This window comes from Bos indicus x Bos taurus, chromosome 1 (genome assembly GCF_003369695.1).
Source record: "Bos indicus x Bos taurus breed Angus x Brahman F1 hybrid chromosome 1, Bos_hybrid_MaternalHap_v2.0, whole genome shotgun sequence".
NCBI classification, from domain to species: Eukaryota; Metazoa; Chordata; class Mammalia; order Artiodactyla; family Bovidae; genus Bos; species Bos indicus x Bos taurus.
The window spans coordinates 38,514,732-38,534,510 of NC_040076.1; positions in this window are offsets into that span (position 1 = coordinate 38,514,732).

Consider the following 19,779-nt stretch of genomic DNA (forward strand, 5'->3'; position numbering starts at 1 on the left):
GCCCACAAGGCGCCCCCGTCCCTGGGATTCTCCAGGCAAGAACACTGAAGTGGGTCACCATTTCCTTCTCCAAAGCATGAAAGTGAAAAGTGAAAGTAAAGTCGCTCAGTCATGTCCGACTCAACCCTATGGGCTGCAGCCTACCAGGCTCTTCTGTCCATGGGATTTTCCAGGCAAGAGTACTGGAGTGGGGTGCCATTGCCTTCTTTATACTGGAGAAGAGCAGAGTGCAATTATTAGTATCTCCAGAAAGAACGAAGCTGCTGGACCCAAGTGAAAATGACACTCAGTTGTGGATGTGTCTGGTGGTGAAAGTTAAATTTGATGCTGTAAAGAACAATATTGCATAGGAACCCGAAGTGTTGGGTCCCTGAATCAAGATAAATTGGACATAGTCAAGCAGGAGATGGCGAGATTGAACACAGACCTCTTAGGAATCAGTCATCTAAAATGGACAGGAATGGGAGAATTTAATTCAGAAGACCATTACATCTACTGCTGTGGGCAAGAATACCTTAGAAGAAATGGAGTAGCCCTCATGTCAATGAAAGAGTCTGAAATGCACTACTTGGGTGCAATCTCAAAAATGACAGAATGATCTAGGTTCATTTCCAAGGCAAACCATTCCAAATCACAGTAATCCAAGACTACACCACAGCCACTGATGCTGAAGAAGCTGAAGTTGATTGATTCCATGAAGATCTACAAGACTTTCTAGAACTAACACCAAAAAAAAAAGAGATATTCTTTTCATGTTATGGGAGTGGTATACAAAAGTAGGAAATCAAGTGATATCAAGAATAATAGGCAAGTTTGGCTTCAGCATACAAAATGAAGCAGTGTGAAACCTAACAGAGTTACATCAAGAGAACATGCTGGTCATATCAAACACCCTTTGCCAATAACCCAAGAGATGATTCTACATATGGACATCACCAAATGGTCAATACTGAAATCAGATTGATTATGTTCTTTGAAGCCAAAGATGGAGAAGCTGTATATAGTCAGCAAAATCAAGACTTGGAGTTGACTGTGTCTCAGATCATGTGATTCTTATGGCAAAGTTCAGGCTTAAATTGAATAAAGTAGGGAAACTCACTAGGCCATTCAGGTATGAGCTAAATCAAATACCATATGATTATACAGTGGAGGTGACAAATAGATTCAAGGGATTAGATCTGGTAGACAGAGTACCTGAAGAACTATGGATGGAGGTTCATAACTTTGTACAGGATGTGTGAAAGTGGAAGTCGCTCAGTCGTGTCCCACTCTTTGAGACCTCATGGACTTCTCTAGGCCAGAGTACTGGAGTGGGTAGCCTTTCCCTTCTCCAGGGGATCTTCCCAACCCAGGGATTGAACCCAGATCTCCCACATTGAGGCAGTGACCAAAGCCATTGCAAAGAAAAAGAAATGCAAGAAGTCAAAGTGGTTATCTGAGGAGGCTTTACAAAGGGCTGAAGAAAGAAGAGAAAGGCAAGAGAGAAAGGGAAAGATATGAGAGCGTCAGTTCCTAGGCAGGTTGATAAGAAGTCTGGGGGTCCTCGAGGAGATAGGGGTCTGGAATTCTCAAGGAGGAGGAAAGGACAAACATCTTTTTTCCCCCTCTACATTCCTTAGTCACATTAAACGTTTTTTTTCTTTAAGCCCGGAACTGATGATTACACAACAAACAACTCAGTTTAAACTCTGTACTAAGGATTATATGACAACAATGTATCCTGCTTGAGGACAGTTTCTCCTTCCTGAAAACCTTCTGACTAATCCTGATATTTAAGAATGTAAATTATGGGAATGAGTCTAGTAGGATCTTTCTATTGTTAAATTCTAATCCTGTTATCCTAAAATGTAAATTGTGGGAGTGGGTCTGGTAAAATTTTCACAAACTTGAGACATTCTTTTGATTTATTGTAATAACTAATTAAAAAGGTATATAACTCCCTTGCTAACACTAGGGAGGGGGCACTCTTCATCCCCCTACTGATGTCTATGTCAGAAGCTTTCTCTGTCCCTTTTTATGCTTTAATAAAACTCTGCTGTACAAAAGCTCTCGCATGATCAAGCCTGGTCCCTGGTCCCGAAGTTAAATCTTCTTCAAAGATCACGAATCCTACACTGTTCACCATAAGCTATCAGGTATACCCAACTAAATGCAGAGTTTCAGAGAATAGCAAGGAAAGACAAGAAGATCTTAAATGAACAATGCAAAGAAATAGAGGAAAACAACAGAATGGGAAAGATTAGAGATCCCTTCAAGAAAATTGGAGATATCAATGTTGTAGCCACACGTTCCAGGAAACAAACTCACTCAGAAGGACAATGCAGATAGTGGAGTGCAGTTTATTATACTGGCGGGCCCAAGGCAGAGTCCCCTCTAAGCCAAGGACCCCGACCAGTTTTTGTGAAAACCTTATATACCCTAAGTGTACGTGCTCAAACCCACCTCCCGAAATTCCTTGAAACTAGTCTGGACAAGGTAAAAGAGAGATATGGTCAAAGTTAACCCATGATTCATGTGTCATAAGCCTAGATAGTTAAACAGTGGCCATTCATCAATAGGCTTGTGGTCATACCCCAATAAGCATAATGGGATTTACGACTTTGTTTTCTTACAGAGATAATTACCATATTCTTTTAGGGGAAGGAGAATCTAGGTATAAGTCCTGAGGCTCCTTAATTGGTGGTGGGGGTGGGAGGAGGTCTGGTTTTCCATTGGTATGCCCTTTCCATACACCAGGTGCAAAGTTCAGAGTTCATTGGGAGGGTAACCATGCATGTAGCCTAATGTTCATAGCCTGGCCTAAGATGGAGTCCAGTTCTGTCTGTTTCCTTCTTCATCAAGGGAACATTTCATGCAAGGATGGGCATGGTAAAGAACAGAAAAGGTAAGGGCCTAAAAGAAACAAAAGAGATTAAGATGTGGCAAGCATACACAGAACTATACAAAAAAAAAAGTCTTAGTGGTCTGGATAACTATGATGGTGTAGTCACTCACATACAGCCAGATATCCTGGAGTTGGAATCAAATTGGCCTTAGGAAGGATTGCAATGAACAAAGCTAGTGAGGTGATGGAATTCCAGCTGACCTTTTTAAAAACATAAGAGAAATGCTGTTTTCAATATGTGAGTAAATTTGGAAAACACAGCAGTGGCCACAGCACTGGCAAAGGTCAGTTTTCATCCCAATCCCAAAGAAAGGCAATGCCAAAGAATGTTGAAACTACTGAATAATTATACTCATTTCACATGCCAGCAAGGTAATTCTGAAACCCTTCAAGCTAGGCTTCAACAGTATGTGAATTAAGAACTTGCAGATGAACCAGTTAGATTTTGAAGAGGCAGAGGATACAGAGATCAAGTTGCCAACATTTGTTGGATCATGGAGAAAGCAAGGGAGCTCCAGGTAAACATCTATTTTTGCTTCCTTGACTATGCTAAAGCCTTTGACTGTGTGGATCACAACAAACTGGAGTATTCTTAGAGATGGAAGTGCCAGGACACCTTACTCATCTCCTGAGAAACCCTATATTCAGGTCAAGAATCAGCACTTAGAACCAGACATTGAACAACTGACTGGTTCAAAATTGGGAAAGGAGTCTAACAATGCTGCCTATTGTCATCCTGTATATTTAACTTATATGCAGCATACATCATGCAAAGTGCTAAGCTGGATGAATCTCAAGCTGGAATCAAGATTGCCAGGAGAAATTTCAACAACCTCATTTATGCACATCATACCACTCTAATAGCAGAAAATGAAGAGGAACTAAAGAGTCTCCTGATGAGGGTGAAAGAGGAAGAGTGAAAAAGCTGGCTTAAAACTCAACATTAAAAACACTGAGGTCATGGCATCTGGTCCTGTTACTTCATGGCAAAAAGAAGGGGAAAAAGTAGAAGCAGTGACAGATTTATTTTCTCTATTTCCATAATCACTGTAGATGGTGATTGGAGCCATGAAATTAAAAGATGCTGTTCCTTGGAAGAAAATCTACAACAAACCTTCAGTTCAGTTCAGTTGCTCAGTCGTGTCCGACTCTTTGCGACCCCATGAATCGCAGCACGCCAGGCCTCCCTGTTCATCACCAACTCCCAGAGTTCACTCAGACCCACATCCATCGAGTCAGTAATGCCATCCAGCCATCTCATTCTCTGTCGTCCCCTTCTCTTCCTGCCCCCAATCCCTCCCAGCATCAGAGTCTTTTCCAATGAGTCAACTCTTCGCATCAGGTGGCCAAAGTACTGGAGTTTCAGCTTTAGCATCATCCCTTCCAAAGAACACCTAGGGCTGATCTCCTTTACAATGGACTGGTTGGATCTCCTTGCAGTCCAAGGGACTCTCAAGAGTCTTCTCCAACACCACACTTCAAAAGCATTAATTCTTCAGTGCTCAGCTTTCTTCACAGTCCAACCCTCACATCCATACATGACCACTGGAAAAACCATAGCCTTGACTAGACGGACCTTTGTTGGCAAAGTACTGTCTCTGCTTTTCAATATGCTGTCTAGGTTAGTCATAACTTTTCTTCCAAGGAATAAGCGTCTTTTAATTTCATGGCTGCAGTCACCATCTGCAGTGATTTTAGAGTCCAAAAAAATAAAGTCTGACACTGTTTCCCCATCTATTTCCCATGAAGTGATGGGACCCAATGCCATAATCTTCGTCTTCTGAATGTTGAACTTTAAGCCAACCTTTTCACTCTCCTCTTTCACTTTCATCAAGAGACGTTTTAGTTCCTCTTCACTTTCTGCCATAAGGGTGCTGTCATCTGCATATCTGAGGTTATTGATATTTCTCCTGGCAATCTTGATTGCAGCTTGTGCTTCTTCCAACCCAGTGTTTCTCATGATGTACTCTGCATATAAGTTAAATAAGCAGGGTGACAATATACAACCTTGACGTACTCCTTTTCCTATTTGGAACCAGTCTGTTGTTCTGTGTCCAGTTCTAACTGTTGCTTCCTGACCTGCATAGAGTTTTCTCAAGAGGCAGGTCAGGTGGCCTGTATTCCCCTCTCTTTCAGAATTTTCCACAGTTTCTTGTGATCCACACAGGCAAAGGCTTTGGCATAGTCAATAAAGCAGAAATAGATGTTTTTCTGGAACTTTCTTGCTTTTTCCATGATCCAGTGGATGTTGGCAATTTGATCTCTGGTTCCTTTGCCTTTTCTAAAACCAGCTAGAACATCTGGAAGTTCATGGTTCATGTATTGCTGAAGCCTGGCTTGGAGAATTTTGAGGATTACTTTACTAGTGTGTGAGATGAGTGCAATTGTGTGGTAGTTTGAGCATTCTTTGGCATTGCTTTTCTTTGGGATTGGAATGAAAACTGACCTTTTCCAGTCCTGTGGCCACTGCTGAGTTTTCCAAATTTGCTGGCATATTGAGTGCAGCACTTTCACAGCATCATCTTTCAGGATTTGTAAGAGCTCAACTGGAATTCCATCACCTCCACTAGCTTTGTTTGTAGTGATGGTTTCTAAGGCCCACTTGACTTCATATTCCAGGATGTCTGGCTCTAGGTGAGTGATCATACCATCATGATTATCTTGGTCATGAAGATCTTTTTTGTGTAGTTCTTCTGTGTATTCTTGACACCTCTTCTTAATATCTTGTGCTTCTGTTAGGTCCATACCGTTTCTGTCCTTTATCAAGCCCATCTTTGCATGAAATGTTCCTTGGTATCTCTAATTTTCTTGACGAGATCTCTAGTCTTTCCCATTCTGTTGTTTTCCTCTATTTCTTTGCATTGATCGTTGAAGAAGGCTTTCTTATCTCTTCTTGCTATTCTTTGGAACTCTGCATTCAGATGCTTATATCTTTCCTTTTCTCCTTTGCTTTTCGCTTCTCTTCTTGTCACAGCTATTTGTAAGGCCTCCCCAGACAGCCATTTTGCTTTTTTGCATTTCTTTTCCATGGGGATGGTCATGATCCCTGTCTCCTGTACAGTGTCACGAACCTCCATCCATAGTTCATCAGGCACTCTATCTATCAGATCTAGTCCCTTAAATCTATTTCTCACTTCCACTGTATAATCATAAGGGATTTGATTTAGGTCATACCTGAATGGTCTAGTTGTTTTCCCTACTTTCTTCAATTTAAGTCTGAATTTGGCAATAAGGAGTTCACCTATGACAGGCTATTTAAAAGCAGGAAATCACTTTGCCAATAAGGGTCCATATAGTAAAAGCTATCGTTTTTCCAGAAGTCATTTATGAGTTGGACCATCATGAAGGCTGAGTGCTGGACAATTGATGTTTGTGAACTGAGGTCCTGGAGAAGACTCTTGAGTGTCCTTTGGACTGCGGAGATCAAACCAGTCAACCCTAAAGGAAATCAGTCCCAAATATTCATTGGAAGGACTGATGCTGAAGCTGAAGCTCTAATACTTTGGCCACCTGATACAAAGAGCTGACTCATTGGAAAAGACTCTGTTGCTGGGAAAGATTTAAGGCAAAAAGAGAAGGGAGTGGCAGAGGATGAGATGGTTTGATAGAATCACTGACTCAATGGACATGAGTTTGAGCAAACCCCAAGAGATAGTGGAGGACAGAGAAGCCTGGTGTGCTGCAGTCCATGGGGTTGCAAAGAATCAGTCACGACTGGGTGGCTGAACAACAACAACATATTTATTTTATTAACCAGATTTATTCTACTGGGTATATGCTTTGAATTAAATAATTTCAAATATGCATAAATCTTTCTGGCTGAAGGCATTTTTTATCCTTTCTCTGTCTTTTTTGTGTTCAAAGCAAACGAAAGAGTTGGAAATGTTTTGATTTGTATTACCATCATCAAAGTATTTACTAAACATTTACTCTTGTTAAATGGTGCCTATTTCAACAAGATAATGTAAGCTCTCTCAGGCTCTTTAATATTTATAAATAAGGCAAACTTCACATCATCTTGGGACGCTCCTGGCACCTGGCATTGTCTTCCTACCTTAAATTTGCCTTTTTTCCTGTCTCTCACTCTAAGTGCTGTAGTGGGGAGATGTGATCTTTAAACCAACAGGCATAGTAAACATTGTAAGTGTGATGATAAAACACATACACAATACAATGGGAACACGGGGAATGGAATAGCTGTGCTTTCTTTACGCAGCACTCAGTGGAAAGTTGAAGCTTGAATGGAGCTTTAAATTATGAGCAGGGCTTGCCAAGTGAATAGTGGAGATGAGAATTATAAGAAGAGGTATTGGTAGATGATGCCCATATTAGTCAGGGTTCTTTAGAGACACAGACCATTAGACTGGTTGCGATTAATTGATTAAGGGATTGCAATTGGTTCATGTAATTATGAGGCCTGGGAAGAAATCTCATAATCTGCTGTCTGCAGGCTTGAGTCACAGGAAAGCTGGTCCTGTAATTCAGTCAAAATCTGAAGTCCTGAGAACCTATGAAGTCAATAGTACAGCCTAGTCCAAGGGCAGGAGAAGTAGCAATAGGGGTGAATTCATCCTTCTTCTGCTCTTTTTCTGTTCAGATTATCAGCAGATTGGATGATTCTCATCCGCATTAGGAAAGGCAAGCTGCTTTAATCAGTCCACTTATTTAAATGCCAAACTGATCTGGAAATGCCCTCATAGACACACCAAGAGAAGATTAATATGGGCACCCTGTAACCTAGTGAGGTTGATACATAAACATGACCATCAAAATGTTCGGAAAATATACATTTGGAAAAAAGTCAGTAGTTCACTGTGACTAAGCAACTTTGAAAATTTAATCTTCCAAATATTTTAGATATACCTGTGATTTTTGTGAAACTTTTCTCTAATCTGCAAATCTATTGGTTCAACCAGGGAGTTTAGGGAGTCCCTCCTGTGTGACATGACTGGTACCTTACCTTTACTTTCTTCAGCAGCCTGGTTATCAGAAGTTGAGTAAGAATGTAACTGTTTTTAAACTTTCTAGGATAATTGCAAATGGAATGAAAAATCCTCTTTATTCTTGACTAAATGGGAAACTTCATATGGAAATGTGTAAATTGAATCTTACATTCTTCAGTGCAACTCATCTCACAGAGAAGCAAAAAGCATATAATTTAAGAGTTCGAAGTAGACTGAGGAAGGATCTACTTTATTGCTTATCAGTCTGTAAGCTTCCAGTGACCTGAAGTGCTTATGACATATTTAGATTACTCTTGAGGCTCAGCCCCACAAAAATTTGCAAAAGTTATGTGGTATCCTCTAGCCCTCCATTTAGAAATGAGTCTAAATGTGTTCCAAAAGCATAATTTTTCCTCTCAAGTTCATAGACTCAATTGAATGGTAGAGCCCAACATGATAGAAAACTGTTTATTATTATAGCAACTTTCTTAATGGTTGATGAATATTAAGTAAGAATAAGACAATGAATCTTAACCAGAATATAAGTAAAATCAGAAAGTTATATTCCACTTGAGTATCACTAGGGCTTTCCTGAAAGCTCAGTTGGTAAAGAATCTGCTTGCAGTGCAGGACACCTGGGTTTGATCCCTGGGTTGGGAGTGGAAAATCCCCTAGACAGAGAAGCCTGGTGGGCTACAGACCACGGGGTCACAAGAGTCGAACATGACTTAGCAACTAAACCAACACTAGAATATCACAATGGAAAATTCATCCCTCAGACATATTGATTGTGAGTGTTCTCCTTCTCTGCATTTATTCACTTCTCTCCCATCTTAGACTTTTATACTAAGTGAAGCCAGATCAACTCCTAGATCCTTCTCTGATGAACTTTCTTTTCGTGACTGCTCCATAAATCATGTAGCCTCTGAACATCAAGTCTTCTAGCTACAGTGTAAAACTACAATGAGGTATCATCTCACACTGGTCAGATGGTGGTCATTAAAAAAAAAATCTGTAAACAACAAACACTGGAAAGGATCTACAGAAAAGGGAAGCCTCTTGTGCTGTTGGTGGGAATGTAAATTGATATGCCACTGTGGAGAACAGTGGGGAGCTTTCTTTAAAAACTAAGAATAAAACTACCATATGACCCAGCAATCCCACTACTGGGGATATAACCTGAGAAAACCACAATTCTAAAATATACAAGTACTCTAATGATCATTGCAGCACTATTTACAATAGCCGGGACATGGAAGCAACCTAATTTTCCATTGACAAATAAATGAATAAAGAAATTGTGGTACATATATACAATAGAACATTGTGTGTTTGTGCTTAGTCGCTCAGTCGTGTTTGACTCTTTGTGACCCCATAGACTATAGCCCACCAGACTTCTTTGTTCATGGGATTCTCTAGGCAAGAATACTGAGGTGGGTAGCCATTCCCTCCTCCAGGGGATCTTCCTGACCCAGGGATCAAACCCTAGTCTCTTGCATTGCAGGTGGATTCTTTACCATCTGAGCCACCAGGGAAGCCCACAGTAGAATATAACTCAGCCATAAAAAAGAACAAATTGAAGTCAGTTTTAGTGAAGTGGATGGAAATAGAGCCTGTTATGCAGAATGAAGTAAGTCAAAAAGAGAAAGACAAATATTGTACATTAATGCATATATATATAATTTAGAAAAACGGTACTGATGAACTTATTTGCAGGGCAAAAATAGAAACACAGACATGGAGAATAGATTTGTGGACACAACTGGTAAGAAGAAGGTGGGACAAATTGGGAGAGTAGCACTAAAGCATATACATTATCCTGTGTAACATAGATAGCTAATGGGAAGTTGCTGTGTGACACAGTGAGGTCAACCTGGTGCTCTGTGACAGCCTAGAGAGGGTGGTATGGTGTGGGGGGTGGGAAGGAGGTTTAAGAGGGAGGGGACATATGTATACCTATGGCTGATTCATGTTGATGTACGGCAAAAACCAACACAACATCGTAAAGCAAATATCCTCCAATTAATTTTTTTTAAACTAGAATATATATACCTAAATATAAATTTACTTATGAATATATATGTGTATATACATATACATATATATATCAAAGTACTATCCTTCTTTCAGAATCATACACATAAATAGTCATACCTCAAGCACCCTATGACTTTCTATTGGCCTCTTCTCTATTCATTAACATGTTGCTTTTCTCCATCTATTGTGCCTTATTCTCTATCCATTAATTCCTCCTTTTATCCATCAAAATGTTTTTTCTTCCTTCAGCCATACATTCGTGCTCCTCTATCATCTTCAAATATTTAATAGTGTTCTACACTAAACAAAAATTTATGATACAGAAAGGAATAATACATAGTTGCTATTAACACATTTTAAAAATACTTAATTTTCTATTTATGTTAAGGTACTCACTCTATGTTCCCAACATAAAAGTCTAAGTGTTGAATAAAAGTCTTTAATTTTTTAATATTTTACTTTATTTGATTTTTAAATTTTAAAATGACAGATGACCATAGAAGACAAATCAAAGATATATAAAAACATATTCCTAATACAAGGGCTACACTTAATACCAATTATCCATAACTTTACCACTTTGAAATAAGCACCATTGTGCTTTTTACTGAAATTTCCTAACCTATTTTTTGCTTTTGGATATACATTAGAGCTCAGAGTATGCTTGGGAGACTTCCTATATTAAGATTGCTAAATATATGAGGTGATTGCTGAATTCGTGGGATAATTGTTAAAATATAGATTCCTGGGCAGTGTCTTCATTGAGCTATTGAATTAGTTATCTCTTGGGTGATTATAGTGCATACTGATGTTTGAGAACAACTAGTCGCACAGAGTCTGACACGACTGAAGCGACTTAGCAGCAGCAGCAGTACACGGATATACTGATGTTTTATTGCATTACTTCATTTTTTTTTTTTTTTTTTGTCTTAATGTACTCTCCTTCTAAAGTCTCAGCTAATAGTCTACCCATGGAGAGAAGGCTTCAGATGTTTTTACCTGATTATATTGAGTTTATACCTGGTTTTTAATCAAAGTGTAACAGAAAACAACAGAAATAGTGCTTTCTCATATCTAATGCTTACCCTGAACCCCTAGAAAACATCATAAAGACCACACGTATTATACTAGACTCCCATATCCTGCTGTAAAACTCACAGCCCTCATCTGCCCAGTAACAACCCTGAACAGAGAGAGTGCCTTGTCAGGACTCCTCTGCTCTGCCTTTTTCTTCACTGAAAAGCACGACAGAGGCTTCTTGGTCCTGGAATTTTGCCTCTCGGCATATTGCAGTCCAACTTGGAAACAGATGAGGCAAATGGCAGATGATAACTGTCAACAGACTTCAGAGGAAATGAAATATTTGAGAAAAGTGTGGAAAGACTTGTTGATTGTTGTTTAAAAACCTACTCAGTTTGCAATAATGATATGACTTCTCAGAAATCACACTTTCCTGTGAAAGATAGGCAGATAATACTAAGTTGTGTCTGATGCAGTATTTGGTAGAAGGATGGGGAAATCGTAAAATCAGCTGACTGCTTCCTCTATTTAATGACAAAGAGATCATTCACCTTGATTTTTTTTTAAACAGTAAAAGCAGAACCAATTCTTTATTTGAGTGTTATTCATATTCAGCTTGCTTTTTATCTTCATGTGCCAGAATTACGAAGTTTTTCAAGTACTTGCTTTTCTGTGTCTGAGTAATGAAATAATGAACCATAAGGAAAGGAAGAGATGGTTTATACCCAAGTAGATTAATGCAGAAGTATATCGTAGAATTGCTTTGACTTCATGCCAAACACTGAGCCAAGAGCTTCGGATACATTTTTTTTTTTTTCCACTTAAAATGTGAATACTGGGTATAATTTCCTGATTAAATTGTTTATTTGCATCTTTCTACTTATTTTATTTATTTATCCTACCTGTTTATTACTATGAAGGGAAGTAGAATATGGCATGTCTAAATATGCCACTTTGGTATTTTGTCTTGAATTAAAGGTAGGTACTTGAGGAACAGCCAGTACAAGGGCACTCTGACCCTCCTTGGTCCCCTGGAAGCAGGAAATAAATCTCTCACATGAAATGTACTACCCCAGTTCCAGGAGGTAGAAGATAGCCTTATCACTGGAGGTAGGGAAGTTAAGGCCCAGATGTTACTTATTCCACAACTTACTATCCCAAACCCAAACCCGTTTGTCTTCTCAAGTCTTCACAAATTTATTATTTGTCTGAAAGATATAAAAATGTCATTTGGTCACTTCTTTGAGTCTTATGTATTTATGGGTCTTCTGGTAGCTCAGTTGGTAAAGAATCTGCCTGCAGTGCAGGAGACCCAGGTTCGATCCCTAGGTCAGGAAGATCCCCTGGAGAAGGAAATGGCAACCCACTCCAATCTTCTTGCCTGGAAAACCCCATGGGCAGAGGAGTCTGGTGGACTACCATCCATGGGATCACAAGAGTCGACTTGGCGACTAAACCACCACCTGAACCTACAAAGTTAAATTTGTTTTTATTCTGCTAATCTGTCTTACATTAATTTAGTTATTATGTCAGTCAAAGAACCTTGAAGGGAAGAAGAGAAAAACTGTCTACCCCTGCCATTGTCTTTCTTTTTCCATGGATTATGAACATTGTTTCCCCAGGACCTAGAGTGCCTGGCATGTAGTAGATGTGGGAATATATACCCTAGGCCTGATCTTCCAGGCATTCTGGGGAAGAACTGTCCAGTGATGGTTCTGTGTTCCTCCTGAGGGCAGCTCCCAGCACTCTGCTCAAAATTCACACATTTCATTTCAAATAAAATCTATAGTCAAAGGCATATCATTTTAGGCTCTCCAGGATCAGGCTCTAACTTACTTAACTAGTCTGATCTCTCACTGTTTTCATACATGTATTTTCTCACTTCTAAACCTCTGCAATTTCATTTCTTTAACTTAAATGCTCCTGATTGCTCTTGAAATCCTACTTAGACTGCATGACCAAGCCTTGGTTTAAAAGTCCTTCTCTGATTTCCCTGGGTAGAAGGAGCTTCCCAGCCTTTGAGACGTCAATAGATTTTTAAAACTGTCTCAGGACACCTAACACATGATGTCTTATATCATTTTAATTGCTGTTTGCTCTTCACATGTGTATGTTTTCTTGGCAGTAGATGATTACCTTGAGAGAAGTAACCTTGTCGCCCACTCAACCAAATATGAAATAAGTGCTCAGAATTTATTTATTGAATGAATAACTGCATATATGGGAAAAAAGAAACCTTCACTAGATACTTTATTATATAAATCCAGAAAAAAAATATTTTCCAGAATATGACACTATCTCTCAACAATACAGAGCTATCTTATTTACGCCTTTTATGATTCACTGCATAGTTCTAGTAGTCTAGAAGTTAGATGATGTTTGTATTTAACTGGCATTCAAATAATGTGGCTGCATAACTTGAATAATATAACTAACCTAGACCAAGTCAATGTTTATTTTCAGTAATTAAATTATTTTAGGATGTCTAATATCTCTTCATGCAGGTTTATTCAGTACTTCTAGATTTATTTGATTATGGCTATCAAAATTGATTGCTCTTGAAATTCATCTTTTTTATCATAGAATTCAATCTAATCCAGAAATTATAAAAAAAAATCTATAGTGGGAAATATATTTTCTGAACTCAGGTTATATCCTAATTTTGGTTATGAATATAGATTGAATACATGTTCTAGAAAAATCTTATGAGGTACTTTATGTGATTTTAAAATGTTTATTATCTAAAACTTCTCTAAATTATAGGGGAATTGAGAGTGTGTTTCAGTAAATAGAATAACCTATAGTTGGCTCTGAATATAGAGCAAAACCATCTTTGGATAACTATATGGGTAATTGGGCCAAAAAGGGCTCTAAAAGATTAAGCTAGGAATATTTTTTATTTTATTTCAATATTTTGAGATTGTTATAAAAATAAAAATAATACTAGCCTGTAGATTATCTGTGATCACTGCTAAAGATATAATTTGGGATGTAATGGATTGCCCTCTGTTTGAGGCAGCATTTCTCCATTAAAAAATGTTTTTAAAAGGAATTTTTTATTAAGCCCCTTGCTTGTACCTGGCGACATGTCTTTAGAAGAATGAAAATGGATATTACATTAGATCTGATTTCTGGATGCCTAAGTACAGATGAAACTAGTACAAAGGAGTATTTTTGTTGGGAGTGGGAGGGAAGATGGTCCAGGTCCAGTCAGGTGGTACAGTGGTAAACTATCTTCCTGCCAAGGCAAGAGACACAAGAGATGCAGGTTTGATCCCTGGGTCAGGAAGTCCCCCTGGAATACGAAATGGCAACCCACTCCAGTATTCTTGCCTGGAAAATTCCATGGACAGAGGAGCCTGGTGGTCTACAGTTCACGGCGTGAGGAACAGTCAGACACAACTGAGCACACAAGCACCAAGTTCAATGCCCCTACTTTGCTTTTCCGTTTCCTTTACTATTATATAGGAAAATCACTTTAAAAGTGACAAATCTCTATTTCAAGCTTATAAGAACAGAGAAGTTCTCACAAATGCATACACTACATATTTGACTCCTACCCCTTCCTCTCTGTCCCCACCCCTGCCAGTGGGCACCACAGAAGATACAAATAATCAGGTACTTGAAGAAATGCTTATTAGGATATGGATATTACTTCTCTCTTTCCTTGTTCTTTTCTTTCTTTTTTTAAAAAAGTGATTGAAATGTCTGACATAGCAAGGCATTGTGAGTACATGTCCTGTAGGAAATCTGTAGAGTCACACAGTGAGGGGTGGTGTTCAGAGGCTGACTGATTGATGTTAATAAAGAATATGGTCCCTTTGGAATAGATCTCTCCCCAACCCCTGGAGGTGCCTCTCAGGAGTGCAACACTTGCCTGACAGACGGGTGTTAACTGTGAATAGAGATATGTAACTGAAACCTCAGTAAGGAAGGATGCTGTCTGCAGTTCTGACTCAGATGAGAAAAAGAAGAGAGGACTGTAAATCCCACCATATCTTTCACCAGAAGCAGGTGGATAGAAAATGTGGTTTCTGAAAAGATTCTCAGTGCTCTGTGACAATCTACAGGAGTAAGATGAGGAGAGAGCTGGGAGGCGGATTCAGGAGAGGAAGACATATGTATACCTGTGGCTGATTCATGTTAATGTATGACAAAATTATAAAGCAATTATTTTTCCAGTTAAAAAAAGAAAAAAAGACTCCTTGAAAAGATCTTGTCCACTACTTATCATTTAGAATTCTTACCTGTATGTCAAGCCTTTCAACATATTACTTTGATGAGCTTAAATTGTAATTATCCTGAGATACCTGTTTTTTAATTAGGTTCAGAAGAGGTATAAATGACTAATAACTGACTCCCTCTTGGGGGAAACTTTTGACCACAGGAAGAGTAGAAAAGGCATAAGAGAAATGAGTAATTTGAGATTAGCGAGAACACACAGCACAGCAGGAAGGCAGAAAAGAAACTATGGTGTACACAATGACAAGCCTGGCCTGCTGAAATGTTCTTAGGGCCACAGAGCTCTATCTGCATGCATTATCATGAAATTACAGGACGTGAGTCAGAGAGACTGAGGGGACAGTGTGACTTAAATCTTATATAAGTGAGCTCTTGGAGTGGGGTGGCATTCTTGCTTGTATGTTCTTGAAATTGGCAACTGAGTAAAAAAGAGAACAACTGGAAGAAAAGAAAGAAAAGATGGAAGTGGTGTGGAGAAAATCTAAAGTAGATTTCCAAATGCAGATTTAGGGATTTTTGAAAATGAACTGATATGGTGTTAGCACTTGTTAAGATTTATTGTCAGTAGATCAGCACATAAGACTCCTGACTCCTACTTTGGGGTTAGATGATTTCCTGACTCTTCCTCTTTTTTTTTGTTTTTTTTTGGATTGTTAATGGAATATCTATCATAATGACAGGACTCCAGTCAACATCTGGAGACAATCCTAAAGCTAGCTAGACCCTTGGTGAAAGTCAACTAAGCAGCTAGTTATACTTTTTCTTATCACAACTGCTTTTGTCCTTTACAAGAAGCTATTTCATATTTTTTCCTCTCACATATTCTCTGTGCAGAGTTTTTGCAGTATGCAAAATCATGTTACTTTATTCTTTGTGTTGGTAATTTATGATTCTTCTTAACAAAGGCTGACTATAAAAGCGTTGTCTTCAGTTAGCTTGTTGTATTTGGTCCACGGATCTTCCTAGGCACGTGTGTAGTATTAGAAGGCAATGGCACCCCACTCCAGTACTCTTGCTTGGAAAATCCCATGGATGGAGGAGCTTGGTAGGCTGCAGTCCATGGGGTTGCTAAGAGTCGGACACGACTGAGCCACTTCACTTTCACTTTTCACTTTCATGCATTGGAGAAGGAAATGGCAACCCACTCCAGTGTTCTTGCCTGGAGAATCCCAGGGACGGTGGAGCCTGGTGGGCTGCCATCTATGGGGTTGCACAGAGTCGGACACGACTGAAGCGACTTAGCAGCAGCAAGAATCGTTAAGTTTTTGCAGGAATATCAACTCATGCATAAGTCTCCACTTAATTTTTGTAATAAATATTCTTCTTAAAACTTGTTCTTATTCTAGTGCTTATAAATGGACGATTTGAAGTAGTCAAGAATTTCCCAGTAAGGGTATCATACCTTCTCATATGGACTTTCTGTGAAATGGTACTGAATGAAGTGCAGTACCCCCAAATACTCCTCCTTGACCCTTTGGCAGGGTCTAAGTGTCAGGGGAGTGGGTAATTTTCCTCGGTTCTGTCTCGTCACAACAAAAATTTGAGGCAACAGACGTTAAAGCCCTCGGTGCGCCACAGCTCTCCAACAGTGTGTTACAGCTCCCTCAGTTTTATTTAGAAAATAAAGGAAAATGCATCCTCAAGGCGTGAGGGCACGCCGACCCAAAAGACGTGAAGAGAAGAGAGAGAGAAAATGAACGCGCCCGAGCGTGCAGGAGAGAAAGAGACCCCTGGCCCTTTGGATCCTCTTTTTGTTTTTTTCTCCCCGTGGGCCCGCCCTATGTAAATTGGGCTAGCCAGGAGTGCTGTTTGTTCCACCTGAGGTCCTCACTCCGGTCCTCAGACCTTCCTTTGTTCTATTTTTGCGGGCTTTTCCCTTCCTTGTCTTTTAGCCACCACCATTCTGGACTCCTTTTCCCTATTCTAACTACCTAACATAAGCATTAAGAGAGAGAGGTATCCCTAGGTCTCTGTGTCTCTGATAACACAGAGTTATTGTGTGAGCTGTGAGCCTGATGGGTTGGTAGGTGCTGGAAGTGCCTGGAAGGCTGCTTCTGAACCATCTGCCAAGCAGGGTTCCTTACTGTTCTCTAAATGTACCATGTTCATTGCTGTGGCTAATGTTTAGAAAATGAGTATGGAGAGTAGGGAGAGAGTACAGATCTTTCAAGTCTCCTGTTAAAAGTCTCCTATTAAAATTCCTCCTCCATTGTTAAACTTTCTGATCATTCCAACCCCCTATCTCTAAATACTGTAAGTGTCTGTAACACTTATTATCATATTCTCTCATTATGGCTTTTAAACATGTGCTGTCTTTATCATTTTCTAAATGTTCCTAAGGTCTGTGTTATACTGCTCACTTGAAGTACAGGAAGATTGCCCATTTAACTTCCCTTGTCTTCTTTATGGGTTTTTCTAAGGGGCCACTCCATTAAATTCTATCACTGTTGAATAAATGAGTTATAAGCATTATTAATGATTTAAAACAGTTTAAAATTAATATTTTGTTTGAATAAGTAAAGTGGAAAAATGAGCTGATTATTATTAAACAAATGATGGAATAGATAGTGAGTTAAACAGCAGCACTTTTCAAAGTTCTGGAGTATATGGAAGACTACATGTTGTTAAAATATAGTGAATTCTGTGTGGATCAATAAGAAGAGATGGTGTTAAATGATACTCTTCTTCTTTAGTTCTTTTTCTTTGAAATTTTTGAAAGCAATATCTGCCTGTCTACTCAGTATGTTTAGGAACACTGTAAATTGAGAGAGCCAATCCCTTGAGAAGAGATGGACTACTTGTACTTATTTGCACAGGAAACCTAAACCAATTTAGAAGCACAGGGAAGTTGGATCGAACTTCAGTTGACTGAAGAAAAGTGAAACATAACATTTCAGGTCAAGAGGAACATATCACAAGTGAGCTATCCTTTAGTCTCAGGATATAGCAGTAAGTACAGAGGGATTCTCTGTGTCACTGGCATCATATTATAGGATCTTTGTCTGGATACTTCAACTTTTTCAGCTTCAAAATGGAGTCAGTACATCTTATTTTTCATTTATTCCCTCACTAAAAATATTTTTTTCTGGTCTCAATATTGACCAGAACCATTTCTAGGGACTAGGAGATTCAGCAGGAGAAAAAAGAGACAAACTCTTTGCTGTTCCACATCTTGTATTCTAGTATATTTTTTTGTGTATGTGTGTTGGAGGGGTCATTATATAAGTGAAGATGTGCAAAGCCTCTAGAATAGAGACATTAAATAACAATAGCTATCATTTAATGAGGCACTGCTATGCACTAAGAATTTTACATATAATTTCTCATAACACAGTAGTCCATATCTTAAAAATGAGAATATTTATGATGGTGACTGCAGCCATGAAATTAAAAGACGCTTACTCCTTGGAAGGAAAGTTATGTCCAACCTAGATAGCATATTCAAAAGCAGAGACATTACTTTGCCAACGAAGGTCCGTCTAGTCAAGGCTATGGTTTTTTTTTTTTTCCTGTGGTCATGTATGGATGTGAGAGTTGGACTGTGAAGAAGGCTGAGCTCCGAAGAATTAATGCTTTTAAACTGTGGTGTTGGAGAACACTCTTGAGAGTCCCTTGGACTGCAAGGAGATACAACCAGTCCATTCTGAAAGAGATCAGCCCTGGGATTTCTTTGGAAGGAATGATGCTAAAGCTGAAACTACAGTACTTTGGCCACCTCATGTGAAGAGTTGATTTATTGGAAAAGACTCTGATGCTGGGAGGGATTGGGGGCAGGAGGAGAAGGGGACGACAGAGGATGAGATGGCTGGATGGCATCACTGACTCGATGGACATAAGTCTGAGTGAACTCCGGGAGTTGGTGATGGACAGGGAGGCCTGGGGTGCTTCGATTCATGGGGTCGCAAAGAGTCGGACATGACTGATCTGATTTGGCAAAAAATTGCTTTGGTAAGAATTATATGATTTTCAAGGACTCTTAAGTGACACAATCTGAAATAAATATTCACCTTCTCTTATTTACTTTCTCTTCTCTTGACATTGCCTCTTAGGACATAGCAGATTGTTAGGTTGTGATAGCATGTGCAGCTATTTTAGGAATTTTTTTTTCTTTTTCACCAAGAACTTTATTAAATGCATTCACCACTTTGTTCCACTACCTTCTGCCATTTTTTCAGGCAACTTCATAATTCTATCTCTCAAAACTTTTAATATTTTTGAGCAAAGAATTGTTCCAAGTGTACAGTCTTCCTGGAAATTGAAATCTTTTCCTTTAATAGAATTTTGTAATGACTTAAAAAAAATCAAAATCCAAAGGTGTAATATCTGGTGAATATGGCCAATGAATCAGAACTTCCTAGTCAAGCTATACGGAGAAGGCGATGGCACCCCACTTCAGTACTCTTGCCTGGAAAATACCATGGACAGAGGAGCCTGGTGGGCTGAAGTCCATGGGGTCGTGAAGAGTTGGACACAACTGAGCGACTTCCCTTTCACTTTCCACTTTCATGCATTGGAGAAGGAAATGGCAACCCACTCCAGTGTTCTTGCCTGGAGAATCCCAGGGACGGGGGAGCCTAGTGGGCTGCCATCTACGGGGTCACACAGAGTCGGACACGACTGAAGTGACTTAGCAGTAGCAGTAGTCAAGCTATA